The 20,045-nt window shown below is 39.7% G+C and overlaps 1 protein-coding gene across 3 annotated transcripts in view; it reads left to right on the forward strand.

Moving 5' to 3' along the window:
- The window catches only part of LOC139445984 (atrial natriuretic peptide receptor 1-like), a 498,295-nt gene that overhangs the window by 103,295 nt on the left and 374,955 nt on the right, over positions 1-20,045 (forward strand). The window contains exon 1 of one of the 3 annotated variants that reach the window (XM_071227242.1): positions 4,803-4,839. The exons of the other annotated variants lie outside the window; for them this stretch is intronic. The gene's annotated coding sequence lies outside the window, so the exon portion shown is untranslated. Of the gene's footprint in view, positions 1-4,802; positions 4,840-20,045 lie in introns of those variants that run through there. 3 annotated transcript variants of the gene reach the window in all.

The raw sequence follows: 20,045 nt of genomic DNA on the forward strand, positions 1-20,045 counted from the left end.
GCTTTGTGTTGGACCACATAGAAGATATGGCCTACTGTAGCTCTTTTAGAAAGAACATTTAACAAGTAAGACTGGCTTTTATAACGATAAGAAAAACGCCCACAATTGCGCACACCATGTTGTCTGGGGCTTAAATCCCTGGAAAGAACATAAAGATTGCCGGCGAGTTAAAACCGTGTTGCTTCATATATCTGTTAAGCGACAGCACTCAATCATACGTAATGGCTTTGAATTGGACTTATTAAGAACATGTCGAAGCAGATCAACCCCATGCTTCCAATATAAATATACCGGGCTGTAATAACTGTCATATATCTTTATGAAGCTTATAATTACAGTGATAAATGGCTATATTTGCATCAATAATCGAATGTGTTTATGTACTAGACCATGTGGCAAGCCAATCCCCCTGCATTCTGCATGTCTCAGTTTCCTGGCAATAAAGTTATGGACAGATAGATAGGTAAGGAAGGTTCAGTCAGTATTCAGTGTATTCGGAAACTGTCAGTGTGGGCTTCGGCTTGTAGCAGATAAGGGAACTGTGCTATTGGGTGTTTTCTGTCTGATTACTTGGCATATTTCAGAGCACTATGTAGATATGTTTTGGATTGTAATATTATCAATATTTAATTTCGGATTTAACGAATTTCAGAGGTCCTTAAGTTCAGCGTTATTGCTGTGGATATATCAGGGCAAGTCAATGTAAAAAAATATTTTGGAATATATTTCATTTTAAGTGTAACAAATCCCTAATTTTTATTGCTGTAGATATATCAGGGCACGTCACTGTAAAAAAAATATTTTGGAATATATTTATTTTCAAGTGTAACATATCCCAAAGATGATCAAATTCAGTGTTATGACTGTGGATATATCAGGGCACGACATTGTGAATAATACATTTTGGAGTATATTGAATTTCGGATGTAACGAGTTCCAGTGATTCTCACATTCTGTGTGATTGCTGTGAGTGAGTGGGTGGGTTAGTGAGTTGGGTTTAACGCCACTTTTAACAGTATTAAAAGATATGATTCCATCTTGTTAGATGTGAGATTTCACACAATCACAATTTACCGTTATGCGGCGTTTCGGGGATCATATCACGGGAACACATTTGGAAACACATTGGGGAACGCTTTCGGGAAAATCAAGGAACAGATTTCAGGGGACAAATTTGTCGGGATGGGAACGAATTAACTCTGAAGTAATCTGGAGCTGATACATCATTGTATATACTTCGAACTGCCCTGTGTCCCAAAGAAATCGAATTTAAAAATATAAAATCTGACCCCAAAGAAGAAACAGAAATGTTAGATATTTGACACTGCATATGATAGGCCTCCTTTGACATTATTAATTATCTATATCAACTCCTGGAACTTAATCATTAACTTAATATTTCGTTTAAGAAGAAGAAACTTTACCATTCCCTTTCGTCTTTTGTAAGCTCTTCGTTTGTCTCGAAGTATGGATAACTCGACAGTCCAAATCGCTTTGAGTTCAAGAGGTTCCAATACAGTTGTTATTGTCCCTGTTGTCTCCAAAATGCAATATTATCCACAAGGGAAGAGAGGTAGAGTGTAATAGCATTCCCATATTTGTACATGTACAAAGTCATTTAGCGATTCTCGATGTTGATTGGTCATTTGAAGCGACACGACATTAATGTGCCTCACTAAACAATACATGACGTCATCATTGTTCATGACGTCATCTGAGCAACAAGGGTGACAGTTATACAGTTTTTCTCTAAACATCTCTTCGGCGTTTTAGGAACCTTTTGTCCTATGTCCGAATCCCATATTTACCCTGATTATGTATCTATTAATGTCAGCACCATACCAGTGCTCGTGGGTTCATTTTTCGATATTCCTTTCAGACACCGTGATATAACTGAATGACGCGGCGTTAAACCACTTTCCTTTATGCTTGATATACATATAAAGCAAAGTTGACAATTTCTGCGTTGTTTATAAAATACAAATAAGTACGAAAAGTTAAACGGCCCTTTGATCGAAGAGGAATAACCTGATCAGAAGGTTCTCGAACACGCTTGCCGTTGTTTATGAAAACGACAACTGGGCAAAATCAGCTTGAAAATCTTGATTAATTGAACTATATACGACATAATTCAAGACCTACATGTATATACACGCACTGCTAAGCAGCAAATATATACTAATACCACCGAGGCAGGATTAATCAGCGAGATTTCAGATACACATACTTTACCAACGAGTGATATTCTAGAATTGTGATATGCAAAATAAAACACACTCTCAACGATACTTATGTTATACACCAGATGGTATCGAATGTACTGTCAATATTTCGGCTTGAATCGAGCGAGACAATTTACTTGAAAACAGTGAAAAGGAAATAATTTAGCTTTTAACGATTTCTTTTGGAGCCAAGACGCTGGTCAAATTTACTTTATGGAGAGAATATTTATACAAGATCCACCACGCCACGGAATACACACAATTAAGTCCTTTAAGGCCGATACTAAATGGGATGTTAGGTGGCCCAGTGGTTTAAGCATTACTCCGTCACGACGAAAATTCGGATTCGAGTCCCGACAGGTGTACAATTAGTGAGGACTGCCACGGCGTGGTATGAGTATTTCTACGGCGGTGTCGAAACATACGGATTCATCCGTGGCAAATTGTATGCCAATGAATATATAATTATGATAAATATTTCCGTTTAATATTTCGTACTGGTAGCCTTGTCCAATTATCATCTCCCTCACATTCAGCTTCGGATATTACGAACTTGGATATACCGAAATTGTATGCTGATGAATATGTGATAATTATTCCCTATGCTATTCCTTGCTGGTCTTTATCATATGATCATTGCCCACACAGTAAACTTCGGATATACCGAACTTGGATTTACGTGATTGGACATGGTAAATATTTGGGCAGTTAATAACTATTCTGATGACGGCAAATATAATGTAAATAGCAATCTTCAATGATCAATTTACACATTGTTCTGTTTGGAGTTAAATATACTACTTCACAAAAGTAAAGTAACACTCAATTGTTTCATGTTACTGGGGCTCGACAGATTAACTATCTAGTAATATTCAAGGGGACCACAATGAGTTGTGCAGAGTTGCCCGCCTTGGCGGCGCCAGGGTCCTGATTATGATAACTTGCTTGTCAGCCGTGCTCGTGGTGGTAAATCCTTACCTGTCGTTATAAAACTGACATAATGTTCAAAGCAGCGTTAATCCAAACTCGCTCACACACTCACAGCCAAGCATAGTAGAAGTTAAGTTGGGGTTGAATGAGCCCTTAGGCCTATTCATGACGTCGGCATTGACCTGATTGTGTGACATCATACCCTGACTGTATGACGCGTTGCTCACACTATCAACCACCAGTTTGTCTGATCCAGTTTTGAGAAGGCCTTGTGCCTGGACAGGCAATACACCGATTAAGATTCTACTCTTATCATACAGGACCATATGGATAGCGGAAAGAACGTCTACTCGGAGAGCGGAAGGTCGTTGGTTTCGCTGGTCGCGTCATATCAAAAGACGTTTACGGACGGTACTTGTTGTTACCCTGTCTGGCGCTCGGCATGAAGGGGATAAAACAAGGATACAGACAGCTCAGATTCTGTGTCTAAATGGGATATCAATATGTAAGTGAAATAGTCTTGAACGCGGCGTTAAACCCACTGCCATTCTCGTTCTACAAGGCAACCTTAGCACTTTGATCATCGTAAGTCTTTGTTAAAGTATGGGAGTTACGATCGCCTTATCGTCTTAGCACTAAGATCGCTTTGTGGAATGGTGCTCACTGTGACCATAGTGAGTACGAGATAACGGAATCATTGATAAAAGTTATGTACCCAAACTCTGGATATCTCGAAGTACGGAGAATTGAACTTCAAATCGGGCAACGGGTGAAAGCATTCGTCTCAGACGCCCTGATTTGCTGTGCAGAATTGCGTCCCTTAGGCCTGTCAGAGGGTTTGAATCCCAATTCGTCCTGATCATGCTTCTTGGTTTGTCAGTACCATACCACTGCTTAAGGTTTCATCAGAGTAATACACGTTTTAAAATTGCCCCCTATCAACAACAAGCTGACACCCTCTGAAATGACAGAAAGAATGTTCAAAGCGGCGTTGAACCCAACTCACTAAACTTACGTTTATTGTACACATGCCCCTGTTACATGTAACAAACAAATAAAATTGGCCACCTGGTGTCATAGTTTGAAGCATGTAGGTGTATATGGATGTATCGACAAAAGAGCACCGGGTATTCGAGAAGCCCTGTTGGTTTCGACTTCTCGTGCAGTCGTGTCGGTTCTGCGGTGTAAACAAGACTGTAGCCTTTCAACACCCGCCTACCTATGCTATCCTCCCATGGAGAAATCCATATTTTAAGTGACATCATGAATATTCTTTTCTCCCTTAACCAATCTCATCAAACGATAAACACAGTTCAACGAAACATTACCACATTTATTGACTTCTATTTCTACTATTCTGGTAATATTGATAGGACGATTATACGTTAGTTAGTAAATCCATCACCACTAATCTCTTAATCCCTTCATTTCCACCGCAATGTTAATACCACGATGCCGAAACAGAAATATGCATGTAGGATCGATTATGACGTAACCGGTTCACTCGCAATCAGAAGATAGCGTTGAGATGAACCGTGTTTAACTGTGGCATGTAAATGACTTTCGGGTTGGAAACGGAAACCGGTTTCTTGAGAAAGACGGAACCAGAATGTAGATATCGACCAGTTTGAGGATTTGTTTTTGATACTCGGAGTCATGTGTCGCCCAAACTTGGAGTAGCAGAGAGGTAGGTAGGACGTTTATTTCATACAAAAACTCACTTTAATAGGGGAGCGTGCAGCGAAGTATAACATTATGCTTGTCAATGTCTTCGCAATGTGAAGATGCCCTGCTCTGACACAGCAAGAGACATAGATCTGCTACCAGGCAAAACTGTATTATAAGGGTCAGAAGTCACTATCGCTTCAGATCGAGGTAAAGTTTGTCCTTAAGTGTCACCCAGCAGAGTGAAAGGGTCGTGTCAGGTATGCGACGTACATCGTGTGAAATGTACATAGTGAAATCGACATGATTCTCTCTGATGTTTTAATGAACCGCCTACAGTAAACGTACTTACATCACTGTAAATGTGATAACCGTTGTATTGAACGTGTTGGTTATTGCATTGTGGTACATAACAATGATAATTATAATAACTTTTAATCGCAGAATAGATATGAACGCGTTACGCACATAAGTGTAAATTTCCTTACTGTTGAAATGAAATTGTTTGTTGCATTTTGATACATGACAATGTTAGTGATGATAATTTTAATCACAGAATTGATATGATTGCCGTTGTGCTTTAAAGGAAAGGAAGTCGCTTTATATAATTTCTCTCGTAACCTGTTCATAGTTTTCAGTATTTATTTTCATTTATAAGAAAAATGAAAAAATGTCATATTGTATTTCATCGTTTGTCCTGATAATCCCTCCACGCTGCAGAGAAAGATAAACAGGCGTGTCTCCTGTCTCCTGTTGGGGTGATTAGTTAGTTAGAAAATGATGCCTCTTGTCTTGTCACTGTCACGCTAGGCTTGCAACACGTTTCATTTTGGTTTCAAATGAGTATTTGATTAAGAAGACATTTGTTAGGCTTCACATCTATGTGTTGTCAGTATAGATATTTAAATACAAGGGTACTTATACAACGATTTATACCACTCACTGATGTCATCGGTACTAGAATACGTTAGGCTAAAATAGCATGGTGACGCCACACGCGTTTGCGTGACGTCGTTGTGAGAAGCATACGATAGAGTTAAGTGTCACTTTGAAATACGCCAACGATGACGATGATGATGATGATGATGATGATGTTGATGATGATGATGATGATGTTGATGATGATGATGATGATGATGACGATGATGATGATGATGATGATGATGATGATGGACTCAGTTTAATTTAAACTGCGATACGACCTGTTGGAATGTTTTAAACATGTCACCATCTTTGTTGTGCAATGCAAGTAGGTATATCTATGTGTGCTCCTCAATAAAGTGATAGGTGTGTGACTGAGTATAAAAGTGCAAACCGTTAGTAAGTGCATGTACACACTGAACTAATATTGAAACTGTCATTATAATCAAATGGTGTTCTTTTAAGTTCAATTGATCACTTACATGTATATATGTATACAGTAGATTGGAAGATAATATTCATATTTCTCAAATATTGATTCAATGACATTTTAAGCATCCATATAAAACGTAGTTGAGGCACACCTAATGCACAATATCTCGTGGATAAACACACGTGAAGATTCACAGTTTTGTCAGCTGCTGTTCCTACATACACACCACCTTGTGTTGCGAGCTCGAGATGTTTGAGATCTTCATAACTGAATCGCTTAAAATTCGCAAAAGTATGGTGCAATTCGGCAAACGGTCCGTGTTTATTCCACAAACGTACCGCGGTAATTTCACGAACATTCTGTTTAAATCCACAAACGAACAACGGTAATTACGCAAACGTACCGCGGTAATTCCGTAAAGGTACAGTGTTAATAAAAAAACGCACTGTTCTAATTCCACCAAAATACTGTATTAATTCCACAAACGTACCGCGGTAATTCCGCAAAAATACCGCGGTAATTCCGTAAAGGTACAGTGTTAATAAAAAAACGCACTGTTCTAATTCCACCAAAATACTGTATTAATTCCACAAACGTACCGCGGTAATTCCGCAAAAATACCGCGGTAGTTCCGCAAAAATACCGCGGTAATTTCGCTAGTTCTCATTCCCATTCTGAGGTCACTACATTGGCTCCCTGTTGCAGACAGGCTTGAATTTAAGATACCGACATTTGCCTACAGCCCCAGCCTATTTAACAGGTCTGGTTCAGCAGTTCAACCCCGTCAGGAGTCAACGATCTGTTGAGAAGATGCTTCTCTCTGTTCCAAATCTCAGCCTTGGACAAAGATCTTTACCGTGGAACACTCTGCCGATTAAATCAAAACAACCTCCATCACTTACTGTTTTAAGGTCAACCTCAAGACATATCTTTTAAGTAAGAACTACTTACTGTCACAATTGCTCGTGTTCGCTTAGAGCAACAACATAGTGGATGCACAAAAACGCTTATTATAACTTAAAGGATAAGCACCACTGTTTGTTTCATGAACTTTTCCGTGATATCTGAGAGGTGAGTGAGTGCGAGCAGTAGTGTATTGTGTGTATTTAACTGTTGTTTGCCATTTATTTTTTGTAACGTGATGTCTTTAATGTAACTGAATATGCTGTTCATAAACAACATGCTTAAAGCCAAGTCTGCTATTTAGGCGTCTTCTTATGTCAGAGTAATTCTTCCTTTGCCATTAAGTCGTCATTGGAACACATGAAGATCAAATGTAGTTTGATGTTTGAGAACATACGTCAATAAAAGTAACGTTGTTACGAGTTATATGCAATATAAAACACACTTTAAAAATCCTCACAACTCTTTGTGGCTACTGCAGTGTAACGTTTCTGATATTTCCTACGATTTACTGTAGAAGAACAATAAGCGTTCCTATTGATGTGATGTCACATTTATTAGATCTACTTCGTAATAGATTCGTCTGATATTTCACTGTTAACTTCTTTGTCGTTTCTCAACACAGATTCAACTTAATCCAACGCCAAATACAGTAGTCAATATCAGTTTGCTGCGCCGTGCTGTTGACGAATACATAATCCGAATATACAGTTCAATGTGTACCGTCATCTTGACCTTGTTGCAGAACGTCTGTTCTTTGACGTGACGGAGTAAAAGTTATAAGATATTACGCACATTACTGTTTCCAAGAACGAGGAACATAAAGTGTAACTATAGCTGCAAATGTGCATAATATTCCTCTTGAATAATGTTTTTGTATGCATTTGGATTTCTTTAATAACCTCCATTTTGCTGGCGTCATGCAAGTAGCCGCCGGCTCTGCATAAGGAATCAATGTTTGGGTCCATATCCCGTCGTGAGACGTTTTAAATGGTGTACCATACGCGGGATATAAATTATACTCATACATCTCTGTCACTGAGTTGGTTATTTCCTGGATCAAATCGGTCTACTATGTAGGTAATTAGCTACTGGAGACAAACATCATTATGGCTTCTGTCATATCTGCAATGTCGACCATACGTCAAAATCCCATCAGATTCCAATGCTGTGTGTGAAGGATTTTGAAAACAGCGATAGTTCTTGTCCGTAAGTGCAAACTTTTGCATGTAAATTAGACAAGTGCAAGTAGTTGTGATACTGTATATGGTTGTTTAATGAAAAGAGATAAAAGAGGCACTTCAAGCATCAGCTGATTTTCCTCGTTTCAATTATTGATGAATATAAATATTCAAAAACGTACTTGCAGCAATAAGCACTTGCGCATCATCTCAAACTAATGTTTTCTACTTCCACAAAGCATATACATGTTATGTTGATGTACATATATGCAGCTATAATTACTTACAATGACAAAATAGGGGCGGTCGGGTAGCCTAGTGGTTAAAGCGTTCGCTCGTCACGCCGAAGACCCGGGTTCGATTCCCGACATGGGTACAATGTGTGAAGCCCATTTCTGGTGTCCCCCGCCGTGATATTGCTGGAATATTGCTAAAAGCGGCGTAAAACCATACTCACTCACTCACTCAATGACAAAATAACACGGATCAACTATTTCTAGTGCGACAAAACATGTACAGGAAATGTGAATAATTTAGTTTATACATGCAATTATCTGCACTTATAATGACTATAATGAATGAGTCAACTGTTTCCTACCGCGACATGGCATTTATTTAAAATGTTACATGCATACACGCCTTGCAATTGTGACATGTATGTTTACTAACATGAGTGAAAGTGACGGTTATGTAGAGTACAAGGTACTCGTCATGTTCGGTCAGCGATGGTTCCAATACCGTCGGGGGCACGTGTTTGCCAGTCGTTTATGGCGCTACAGTTCGCAGAGCTGAGTTGTGTCCCTTGGGCACCCCAGAAACCTATGGTTGTGGGTCCGACTCCCTGTTCGCCCCGATTATGCACCATACCCGTGCTCGTGGGTTTCAGCGAAGTGGTAAACATCTGAGACCTACATCACTTCGGGCTTTCCTTATACATTAAGCTGTCACGCCGTGATATAATTGGACTACTGTTACTGGACTACTGTTACGCCGTTAAATCCAACTCACTCACTCGAATACCGCCACACTGACACACTGACTCACTCATTTACTCACGGCATTCTGTAAACGTCGTGACAGTCATACTTTTTGTAGACAACTACTTAAGGTTCAGGAACAAGCTATTTTTATCTGACTGCATGAAATGACCCATTGGAATCCAGTGGTGTGAAACTGAACTCACCATCATAACTTCAGATACGTTTTTGTCTTAGCTTCTTAACGAATGTCGATATAATATTTTATCGGTGGACATATAAATTGTGATTAACGGCTACTACAGAGTAATCAACATATACCCAAACGTGAAATTACCATGGCCAACGCATTTTAGCGTTCAAAGTATTTTTTCAAGAATGATATATGTCCTTTTATGCGGCCATCAGTAGAGGATGGGGGCATCTAAGCTAGGCATATTTACATCACTAAGCCAGACTGATAGACCCAAATGACTTGTTAATATTAATACAAACAAATGCCAGGGAACCATTTTGCAATGCCAGAATTCTGCGACTCTTGACCTGCACAGGCGGAAACCTGACATCTGTGAATAATGAAGACAATGATATTGATTTTGCGGGGTTTTTTAAAATGAAAAATTGTGTTGTCGTGTCGACGGAAAACATCAAAGGTGTCATGGCAGATTTTGTATTTGGCATTTCCAGTTCAGCCGTTTTCGGGCAATATGGATATTGTTCGTCATAAATATAGTGTTTACATGAAGCTCACCTGGTCCTCAATGCATCTTCCCGTGGCAAGGGAGTTAAATGACTGTAAAAGTCCAGTTGCCACCCTTGCCGAACCTGGCTGAAATTTCTGGCCTCGAGTGCCACCAGTGGCTATTACGAGTTATGTCCCTGCTATGTCCCTCCTACTGACCAATCAGATTCCACCTCTCATTTTACTTGCATTTGCTTCAAATAAAATGGCGGCGCCCAGTCTAGACGCCCTTATCGATAATCCCGATCTGTATTGTAATAAACAAGGTCTTACTTCGCTAAGTGCATCAAGTCACGCGAGGACCTGGATTTAAAACAGAAAAATATTTGGTAATATTTCTGTCGACGCAAAATTGACGGTACACATGCTTTGCAAATCCTGCAATCGACCGAAATCTGCACGGCAGTTTACGAACCGGATGTCGATTTCGTTACGCAATTTTGATTGGACTATGCATAGGCTCGTTAGTCCAGCCAAACTGGAACTCCGGAATTGCAGCCTAAATGATGATACTTCGTTGTTGCGATGAGCATTAAGGCTAATTTTACAATAATGAGCATATATGAATTACGTATGTTTAAATAATGATTTGATTGCGGGTGGCTGTGAATCGTTACTGTTGGAGAAGTCAGTTTAAATACAAGAGATTAAAGGATCCGCCAAGAAAGTTCAACTTCGTTTCGGCAAATCAAATATAACGCATATCATTGACATTTTACTGGCTTATATTGGCTCACAAGTCCTGAAGACGGACTGGAGTTTCATGATTGGCTGATAATAGAATGGGCGGGACTGGTGCTGAATTATTCCACTGAACGATGGCACTGATTTCGTTTTGTTACCTATAGTTAATTCTTTGTTAATCGTTAAATAAACAATTATTGTTGGTGTATTTATTAATAACATTTGACTTTAATATGTTTCTGCGTTTATGGAATTATTTACGTTAAATCATGAGTGTACACTTTGCGTAAATCCGCTCGGCTACGCGTTTCCACAGTCAGCACTCCGGTTTTTAAATGTTATGCCTCCATAAACGCAACACTCCTGGTCAAGTCAAGTCTTGATTATAAATACCCGCCTTTTATATCTAACTGCTAGTGCGGAGGCCACTTCCCACCCTTAATTTCTTGATCAAGACACCATTTAATCCAGACGATGACAGCTGTATTGTCTCGATTAACCGGGTTTAACGTGTATGTATGCTAATTATTTATTTTTAGAAATTTTAATATTTCATGTATCGTCAAAGTCTATCGATGTTGGTTTTCTCTAACACACTATCGACGATTTTTACTCCGCAAGTCAATGGGGGGGGGGGGGGGGGGTTGAATACTCTATATCAAATTGTACCCCTCTTCCCGATGGATGAGTGAGTAAGGATTAACACCTGTTGACACTCCATTCCGGCATTATGACGCCTTGGGGCTATCACACATTGCTCTATTTAGGGGATCGAACCCCCGGGGCTTCGGCGTGGCGAGTAAGCACTTTAACCTTAAAGCTAACGTCCGTCCCCTTTCCTCACAAACACACCTCAACGTTTTCATTTTCATACCATTTTTTCATAACAAAACCTCCGCAGAGTTGGCCCGTGCTAAATTATGTTAAACTTCCTATTACGTCTTAATGCATCGTAGCCTAGAGGCGTTAGGGGCAACGTAAAATTTAATTAAGGCATAAAACGTCAGGAAATCGCCGTTCCTACTTCAGAATTTAGTCCAGCCTTTGGAAACGCTTGACTAGTTGTAGCAATGTGCACTATGAAATCATCTCTGTCACAGAAGAAAGCGGCCTGAAAACTCTTTTCTAGGCCTTAAATTCGTTTAACTCAAATCAATGTAAAACGTGTTCTGGGCACAATCGATTTCAACCACATCGTCAACATCCGACTGATGCTTTATATTGTCGGTGTCTTTGAAATATACAAGACAGTGCAACCACTTCAGCTCCTCATGGAAGAAAGACAATACCGATTTACTTGGAAAACAATAGCCACTTTTTTCGCTATGTTTATTCTTTCATTGCGCAGAAATGCCATTAATCGACAGTCGTGTATTGTCGCGACAGGATGCAAATTACAACGCCGCTATATAGAGACTCAACGGTCCGAGCAAAGACACTAAATAACGTGGAAAATGTAATCGATTGACAATGACACGTGTCGATTACATACCGTGAGTTTGATCAAGAACCTGTCGTCCACGGTTTTCGACTTCTATATGGGTGTGCATAGGGAGTAGTGATATTGACAAATTATACCCAGCCACTTTGATCAGAGATAACTGTCACCGTAATGTTGTCGATTTCAGCCTCGACGATTTACGCCCCTTTCGGTGTGTATTGCCTTTGATCTAACATGTATTTGCAATGAAATCGATGCCTTGCGACATATCAGCTGATACACATTGATCCTGGAGTTTTTTACGATTAGCGAGAAGAAACAATAGTTGTTCTCGGAGAGACGATTGTACAGTTTTTACATAAGATCTGATTGACAAACACATCTTCGTTTTAAGTAGATTACAATATTTGTTGTGTTAAGACATTACTTTTGTTTGTTGTTTAACGCCGGATTCAGCAATATTCCAGCTATATAACGGCGGTCTGTAAATAATCGAGTCTGGACCAGAAAATCCAATGATTGATATCATGAGCATGGATCTATTCAATTGGAATACGATGACATGCATCAACAAAGTCATCGACCCTGACCACGCGATCCCGTTAGTCGCCTCTTACGACAACCAGGGTTGCTGTTTAAGTGTACATGTCCTATAATTTATTTTATCCGCAGTCCTGGGTCCTGTTGCAGAAAGCTATCGTAACGCAACGATTGTCATAAGTCAATGTAAAAGTAAATATATATTTACTGCAAGGCGTTCCCTACTAGAGACAAGGCGAGGTAGCCAATGCGGCAGACATGACGTCACGCTAGAACGACGTTGTGCTTGAAAAATATGACTTCACCCGCATGCGAATCAGCATGGGTAAAAACAAACCATTAAAAATATGAAGCGAAGTTGTTCTGATAAATATTGATGAAACTACAATGTGGTGTCCATTTCGCCAAACCAAATATTGGATTGAGTAAAAAAAATATAATAAAAACAGTATTCATGTGCAGGGAATAGTCCGAAAGATATCCGAGAGAGGATTGCAGCACACACTCTCATTTATTTCACAATTGAGTATAACGAAGCAGTGTGCCAGGCCCAGGCTGAATGTCGACTGCCAGGATTTACCCATCTGCGTAATTACGCCACTTCCATATCTCATGCCAATCAAAGTTCTTGAAACTGACATCTGTTGGTTTCCGATGATGCTAAATATGGAAAATAATTTCGAATAGAAATTGATTTTAAAATTACGTTGATTGCTCACATACTTCAGTTGCACTTGTTTGAAATTTAGTTTATTATAAGGCACGCGTCTTTTTCTGGATTTTAATCATTAATTTTACTGGAACACATTTTTCTGTTATAAAGCAATGAGTTCTGTCTGCTCCACTGAGGCATATATGACCTGAAATAGCTTCTAAATAGCCTTCTAAAATGCCGTATTAGATAGCCATTTGTGATTATTTACCATGGGGAATGTACTTGCGTATGGTGCTTTTCGTAAGAGGCGACTAACGGGATCGGGTGGTCGGGCCGCTGACTTGGTTGATGATGTCATTTTATGCCAATGGCGTAGATCGATACTCATGATGACAATCACTGGATTGTCTAGTCCAGAGTCGATTATTTAAGGACCGCCGTCATAAAACTGGAATATTGCTGAGCGCTGCCTTAAACAACAACCAAACAAACAAACACTTGTGGTTAAACAATGGCATTGGATGCAGTGACAGTTTGATGACTGGAAACTGGTCTTCACAGCCCGATGATATCGTGTGACGAGTCACGAATGCCCTGTTTTCTGTCACGTGTTGCATGAACTTCACACGCAGCACGCATTCCTTCAGTCACGATCATATCATGTCAATGCTTTTTTGTCGTTTGTTTGTTTGTCTGTTGTTTAACGCCACAACATCATAAGCATCGATGCACGCAATTGGGATACGATGACATGCATCAACCAAGACAGCGATCCTGACCATCCGATCCCGTTAGTCGCCTCTTACGACAAGCATAGTCGCCTTTTACGGCAAGCATGGGTTGCTGAAGACCCATTCTACCCCGGGTGCATTTTGTCGTTCTGAAGCACAGTTGACTCGAACGCACGTACACCTCACAATGAAATGTCATTGATCGGGATATAAATGTAGTCCACGTGATTAAATGGCGATATCTCATTGGACAGCTTTCATCTTGGTCAATCCACGTTAAGTTATAGCTTATTGCTTTTGAACTCAGTTGTCAGGTTAACCACAATCTTTTTGCTATAACTTTGTTTGAACAATTTGATGAAAACGTGAGTCACCAAAGGGTGAAGGTTAGCTACAGTTGCGGCGTTGAGTAGGGGAACGTTAACAGCCCCCGGCAACCTTGATTTACGAGAGTCTCCTGCTAGGTGAGAGGCACTATTTTACGGTTTGCCCCCTTTCTAAACATACACACACACACACACACACACACACACACACACGCTATACAACCGCGTCCGTGGTCTAGTGGTAGAGCGTCCGCCCGGAGAGCGGAAGGTCCGGGGTTCGATCCCCGACCGCGTCATACAAAAAGACGTTAAAAGATGGTACTTGTCTGGCGCTCGGCATTAAGGGGCTAAAACAAGGACTGGTCGGCTCGGAGTCAGTATACTGTGTCTGAGTGGGGTATTCAAGTTAAACTGCGGCATGGTATCTCAGTGAGCTAGCACTATAAATCGGCATCAGTCCGGACTAGTACAAGCAGCCACACAAACAAACACACACACGTACAGGCACGTCACTATATAAGTACAATAATCTTGGACGCGACGTTCAACCCCATTTCCCCACAACTCACACGATATACTGAATATTCATCTATCAAAACGATAATTATGTCTTTGAATTTATATTGGAGCTGTTAATACGGTACCATGATACCTCTCATTTGGTGTACGTGTCGCCATTCATACAGACGTATGTGCGTGGTAGTTTTGGTTGTCGCACTGAAAAATTTATTTGCCTAGCCGAATATCAACACGGATAGGGGAAACTATTTTTACGTTTTCTGCTTGTGCCTGTTTTGGATATTAACTCTGAATAAGCTAAACGACATAGGCAAGTACATCTTCAAAGAGGTACTTTGTCCGGCAAACATATTATTAGACATCCATTTTTGAGCATTAGACCTCATCACGTCGCTTTAGAACTGTAGGCAAATTGGGATTGTAGGCAGAACGGGAAGTCCCTCTACACCACTTAGAAACAATATGAACATTGTTCAACAGTGACAAAATAAAACAAGCTCTTCGACAATCATGTAAGTTGATATTCCGAGACAATAATCTTTCCTTTATGGACATGAATATAGTGAGAATAAGAATATAGTGTGTTCCAAAACATAATGGGTTAACCTTTATGGAGTCCCGCCTGGATGGACAAATATTATGTGTCAATGCTCTTTAGTGGAAAAACACGTCTTCACACGTTCTCGGTGGTCCGACCGATGATGAACAACTTGTATCTCCTGGATTTCCTTTCCGCTCTGGAGAGTAATCGTTCTCTGGCGTTTCCAGGACTATTGAATCAGCGCGAACACCTTTGACAGTTCCCGGGGAGCTTTAAACAGGAAGTTTTTACCAGGAATAGTTGTTTTGTCAATTTTCAAGATGAATTTGATTGACGCGAATTGACAACTACTAACAAGTATGATAGGTTGAGTTCGGAGGAGAAGAAATTGAGATTTATAGACTTGTCACATTGGCTTAATCTCAATGACCATCCTGACGGTTACTTTTAACGCCAAAGTACAGCGGATCAATTTCGGTTCCTAGTCTGTCACACAATATACTTCAATGGTTGTCAGGAAAGTAATACATTTGGAGGTGTAATTTTATTATACAATCTAGTGGTATGCATGTTGGTCATTTGGGAGTTATCTCCCTGTCTCCCCGCACGAGGCAGGATTAAACCTGGCATACAACAGCCTTGATGGGAGTCGCGTCTGTGTATAGAACTAACTGAAGCTGAAACATTCGTCAAAATTGTAGGTTTTGACATTACAATGAAATAAAGAAACTATTCCCACCTCACTTTAATACACATTTTACTATTTGTTAAAATGGTATTTCCAAATCGGCTTGTGGGGTTTTTCATGACCATCTAATGTTTGGTGAGTGAAGGAGTATGGCTTCTACGCCGCTTTTAGCAATATTCCAGCATTATCACGGCGGGGGACACCAGATCTGATGTTTGGGAAATAGTTCATAAAATATAATCACACTCGACATAAGCATGCATATACGTTCCACAACGACTACCCCCAACGCTATAGATACAGTGCCATGTCAGTTAATCAACTACAATACCGCGTTGTCAAAATGACAGTTGACTTTCTCAGTACATTTGATTTAAAATACCAGGTGTTCGCGATTACCGTGATCTTTGGTGAACTGTATCTGTATCAAAAAACGAATAATAACGTCTGCCCAAAGTATGGAAAAATAGTTCCCGGAGTGCGGTATACATTGGCATGTATTAATATAAATAAATCAATAAATTGTCATGTTAATAAAGGAACATGTCCTGTTGAAGTCAAGTCTGTAATATTAACCTACCTATTAATACATATGTGCTTAGTGACTGCGCGCCCCGTGTTCATGACACATGTTGGAATAGGAAGACAGAAAACGAGGAATGAAACGTATGTGTTATGTTTTCAGACACAATTCTTTCTCATGATGTGGAATATAAACACTTTGTGTAAGCAAAATTGTATACAAACAAAAACATATAAACAAAACACTATTCACTCAAATGCTTCACACACAAACAATGTTTACAAACAAATACTGTATGTAAAAAGTATATACACCACAATACTATATACACTCAAATAATTCACTCACAAACACTGTAAAACACATCACTAACACACATACACACACACACACACACACACACACACACACACACACACACACACACACACACACACACACACAAACACTATACTCAAACAAAAATGAATAAACACAATGTATAACCATAAACACTGTATACATACGTAGTTTATGCACAAACAAAATGATAAGAATAGACACTTTCACACACACACACACAAATACACAAATACACACACAGAGCAAACATGTACACAAACACAGCCTTGCGCTTATCCTACCATTTCAGATACACCTCATTACCGATGTTGAACCTAACTTTGCCAAAAACGTGTTTAGTGAGGCTGAGAACGTTCCCCAAAGTAAAGCTGAAATCACGTTACTCATGCCCTGATGTACTGACACTCATTGTTGCAATACTATTGCATTAGAAGGAACCCTCCACCCCAGTAAGTGCCAATTTGTTCTTGCCGATTTTGAAGTCCAGCACACACAACTACGTATACAAGCCACTGTCATGGCCTGCACGGAAGCCGGTCGACACACACCCTTGTAGTATAGTGGTCTGCTGCAGCACCCGCCCACACAATATCTCTGCAAAGATTGGAACACTATCCAAATAAGAATTATAATAACGGTCGTATTTTGACAAAGCCGGTTGTATTTTGTACATTATTTTAGCATCTTTCTGGAAATACTATAAAAAATGATGTTATTTCTGATTCAAGGGAAATGTTTTATGTAGAACGTTTCTTTAATAATTTTATTCATTTTGAATTTTCTCTTACGACAGTTCTTGTCCTGAAATATCATTTCAAGAAAATGTCTATCTGCGATTTCAAAAAAATTAAATTTTGATAAACGAAATCCATGGGATTTTGACTGATGTGAATGCAACGCGCCGCCATTTGCCCAATCAAGGGCGGTAGCGTAGCCTTGTGGTAAAACGTTCACTTATCACGCCGAATACCCGAGTTCAATTCACATGCGTACAACGTGGGAAGCCATATTCTGGTGTCCCCCGCCTGATGTTGATGGAACATTGCCCAAAGCGGCGACTAAACATACTCACCCTATAAAACATTTAGTGGCTAAGAAGTTGATCTGAAGCTTCAGGTATATCGATGATCTGATATTGTTGAATAATGGTCAACAATAGCCAATTCTCTTCCAGTGATTGGCCAGCCTAAACTGGAAATAACGAGACCAGTGAAACTGCCCCAACCGTCATATTTAGATTTATGTATTTTCATAGTTATCTACTTTTGAGGTAAAACTGAACATGCTCTTTCTAAGGAGATTTTTTTCAGAGCGCCATACTAGTCAACTTCTAGCTCAAAAGTAGTTTGGTCAGGTTACACCAGACAAAGCCTTAATAAAGCTTTTAAAGGTTTTATGGCAGATACGTGGATGACATTTCGAAATCTGACTCGCCAGTGTCAGATGCAATTCCTTACTTTCACTTGTAGGATTTGTTCCCAAGTTTTGACTTGCCTCTGCATGCGTTTGTGACGGGTGACTACGCTGGGACATCTGGTATCATCACTATTTGATAGCGACTCAGAGAGACTCTTTTTTTTAAAAGAATGATCAACGTCCCACTCTGTCGGCTTACGATTACGCGCAATCAACCCTGTCTCCGAACATGACCATCCAATCCATTTGGTTTACGACAAGCATTAGTGCTGCAGAACTTTTCTAATCGTGGTTCTCACGGGTAACGTTCCTTTCAAAACCACTTGTACAGACTGACAAATATGTCATTGATCAACTGAATAAATAGTCAAATATATGCATGGTACCATGATGGTTTCGTACAGTGTGCCTGTGTCTTTGATTTCAAGTAGCAGATTCCATGTACGTGCAATCTCATTAAAATGAGATCTTGTTCTCGGACACGATACTTGTCTGCGTGACGATCTGACAAACCTATATAATCAGTAAATCAGCGTCGAGGCTTCTAAACTCTCTGAACAAAGGAACGAAGCATTCAGAATAGCATATTATCTCATTTCTGTATCTTGAAACCGAACTAAAACGAGCAGTTCCAAATGAAAATGATATAGGCAGTGATAGCAATCGGGTCGATATTGCTTTACTCTTTGTCGTTTCTTAGTATCACGAAAAGTGTGCATAAAAGGAGGTAGTATCGGAGGAATGTGTTTGTTCTGTGTGGGTTAACTTTGATATTTTTAATCGAGGTGGCGACGAAACGTAGTCCACTCGTAACGGAAAGTTGGAATCGGATTGACTCATGATCAAGAACCCACGCACACTTCATTTTAGATTATGCGTGTAGTTCACAGTTTGCTCATGGGTCACGTGAAACAGGGGTTTGTGGGATTTATACCTGTTACACCGAATGTTCGCACAGCGTGCGTAGCGAAATTCGTTGGGTATTGAGAAGCAAATATTCAATTGTGTAGACTCTTGTACTTGTATAATAATAACTCTCAGCGATAGTATTAACTCAAGATCAGTTGACATGTGTAGCACATATGCGCTCAGGGATAACGTCGTAGGATGAAACTTGCAATGAAGTAGGATATCATATAAACCCGGCGGTATTATATGGATCCGTCTTTCGCGATGCAAGAGTAGTTTTTTTTCAAAGAAAGTTTGATCCATGCCAAACTTTTGTTAACTTTCTCAAATTTTATGTGCGAATATTTATTGATGGACACATGTCATCTTCTGTCGGATGATCAGTGTTTTAATCTGAAAACATCATTCTGTAATTCTGTGTCATGTTTTACATACACACGCGTTTTTTTAGTTTCATTTACACCCATGTACCACGGTGCTATTTGACAGCAAACAAAATGTCTGTTTTCAAGAAGCATGAAGTAACTACTAATATTATTAGAAGGACACACGGGTATCTTTTTTTAACAAACAATCATGAGAATCGCAGATAATTCATACCCATAGCACGGTCGGGATGTAATGCATCAAGTGGAATTCTGACACTATTTTCTTTACGGAGATTGATTTCCCAGTGGATAAACCATGTACCGTCGAAATATGAAGGCAGGAAATTTGATCCGTTCTACACCAGCAAACTATCGCCACCGCCCATGC

This window comes from Haliotis cracherodii, unplaced genomic scaffold, assembly GCF_022045235.1.
Source record: "Haliotis cracherodii isolate W230 unplaced genomic scaffold, xgHalCrac1.p SCAF_6, whole genome shotgun sequence".
NCBI lineage: Eukaryota > Metazoa > Mollusca > Gastropoda > Lepetellida > Haliotidae > Haliotis > Haliotis cracherodii.